Consider the following 2,895-nt stretch of genomic DNA (forward strand, 5'->3'; position numbering starts at 1 on the left):
AAACACCTGCAGAAACGTCTAGAATTTTTACTTCAACTACTGCAGCAAGCATATCAACACAAAGCGTACGACATCGAAATGACGCGGAACAACATCATGTATCACCGCAAGATCGCAAACTAATCCCAGAAAATCCAAAAATAATTAAGCAACAGCGAGTTCCACAAGAGCAAGAACCATTACAAGTCCAATTGAAACAAATGCAACAAGAGCAAGATCCGAGTTCAATCAGGCTGCAAATACCAGAAATACAACAAGAACAAAGTCCTAAAGTCAAAGAAATGTCAACAGAGTTTAATAACCAGCGAGTAATACGAAATCAAGAAACATTGCAAGTTCAATTGAAACAAATGCAACAAGAGCATCATTCGAGACCTATCAAAGTGCAAATACCAGAAGTACAACAAGAACAAAGTCCTAAAGTCAAAGAAATGTCAGCAGAGTATTGTCAACCACGAGTCATACAAAAACAGGAAATATTACAAGTTCAAATGAAGCAAGTAGCGCAGCAAAAAGATCCGAGACCTAATAGTGTACAAAAGGCGCAACGACACCGAGATCCAAGTCCCATCATGGTAGCACCTGATGTAAAACAACATCAAGCTACACAAGAACAAGCAGCACAGCATCAAGATCTAAAACATATCAAAAAGCAAATACCAGAAATACCACGACAACCAAATCCTAAATTCAACGAAATGCCAGCAGAATTTGGTCAACAGCAAGATATACATGAGCACGTGGCACAACAACAAGATTCAGGACCTAGTAGCATGGAAGAAGTACAACGACACCGAAGTGCTAGCCCTATCAATGTAACGCCAGGTCCAGATGGAAAACAGCTACTAGATACCCCAGAGCACGCAGTACAAGAAGTGTTTAACATCTCGCAAGAACAAGCACCGTCAAAGACTTCGCTATTACCATGGAAGCAAAAGGATAAAATTATCAAAACGAATTCGACAAAAGGTCAAATATATGATGAAATACTTAGTCTTACCCAATCATTACCATTAACACAACTACCACAGCAAAAGGAAAAAACAATCCGTCTTCTAAAACAAGTAGGAGTATGTTACGAGTATCACGCATCGCAAAATCCACCTAGTATTCAAAGTCGACAGCAACAAGTGAAACATCGAAGTGTATTTCAACAAGACGATCACCACATCAAAGAGCAACACGACTTCTATAAAATATATAAGAGTCCAAAGCAACGTCACAGAAATCACGCTGGCAGGTAATGGTTCAGGGCAAATCACGTTTCCCGAAAGAAAGGAGGGAGTGTAACGGCCAAAATTTTGTCAACCAAAAATTTGATCGTTACAACGTCGTGGGTATAGCTGTCTACTAAACACAACACGACCACCTAACACACAACAAGAAACACTCACTTGAACTCATATAATCGACGGTTCCTGCATTGAAAAATAAAATTTGTTAAGTACGGATAAGCACATTAACTTAACCAACTCACCGCGATCCTCTGCCATCAGCGACGTCATTTTTACATTTGACAAATTCTGAACTTGCATGAAAGTTATTTGTTAATGCATAACAAATATATTTGAATAAAACAATAATGCACACACCTTGAGCTATCGTTGAGAGTTTATGTTGCTAATATTTTTTATTGAAACTGAAATACTTTCAAATAATTTTCACGGAAACATTTTCACCGGCACGCCACGTTGTAAAAAAAATAGAACAAAATCAAAACAAAACAACACGAGCTGTCAAACGAAGAAAGCTTTTGTGGAAAAGGTGTAGAACTAGGGCGAAGCTTAAAGAAAGAACAAGTTCCAGCTTCCACATGAGAGGGAAAAGTAGAATTCGCCCTAAAGCTAGATTTTCGCTGGTGCATTGCAGAGGGATCAGTTCACGAGCTTCGATCAACGGTCGTTGAACTTTAACGTACCGACAGCTGGCACCGTTGATCGTTGACGGTATAAAAGTTGCGTACACTTGGAAGAAGCTCTTGTCTGGTTATGTGCGGTCGTGAAAAGGAAAACTCCTGGCGTTAGCAGCAGCGGAATTTATTTAACTAAGACGGCGGTGATATTATCAAAAACAATTAAATAGTCTCAGAAATAGTGTAAAATCGTATCTATAAACAAAAGAATTATTTAAAAAATTAAAAATTAAATTATTTGAACCAGTAGAGTTGTAACAATCGAAATTGAATTTTTAAAACTCTTGTTGATAAATTGTGAGTACGCATAAATTAAAATTTTGCACGAAAAGATTGTTTTAAGAAAGACAAACTGATTAAACTAGTAAATGTGTTAATATATAAAATTTAAAACTCTTATTGATAAATTGCGAGTACGTATAATTGTAATTTTATATGTAAAAATTATTTTCAAGTAAGATAAACGGATTACATTAGTAAATGTGTTATTACATGAATTTAAAAAAAAATTTAAAACTCTTTTTGATAAATTGTAAAGACTTAAAGTAGAGTAAAGAGTGCTTAATTTAAAAAAAAAAAATAAAATAAAACTAAATTTGTATTTAGCTATTTATTTGATAATAAAATGAATATTAATAAATTTAATGAATAAAATAAAAAACTAAACGAGCGAATAAATTGGAAAAAAAGTGTTTTATTAAAATAAAAGCAAAACAGGTATAATAGCGAAGGCTCATAGGTATAACTACTGCTTTGATAGAGTTCAACACAAACTAGCTTCTCCTGATCGGTGTAAAATCAAGGTGGGAATCCAGCACAACGACACAAGTGAGAGACACAGATAAGAAAGATTCAGGGCTTCAACAGTAACTGAATCTCGGTTGTACGGGGTATAACTCACGTAGCTTTAATAGTCACGTGAGTCTATACCATAGTGTCGGAAACGATAGGTAGCTTTAATAGTCACCTAACGTCTCCGGCCC

The sequence above is a fragment of the Teleopsis dalmanni genome, unplaced genomic scaffold (assembly GCF_002237135.1).
Source record: "Teleopsis dalmanni isolate 2A unplaced genomic scaffold, ASM223713v2 unscaffolded_contig_1830, whole genome shotgun sequence".
Classification (NCBI taxonomy): domain Eukaryota; kingdom Metazoa; phylum Arthropoda; class Insecta; order Diptera; family Diopsidae; genus Teleopsis; species Teleopsis dalmanni.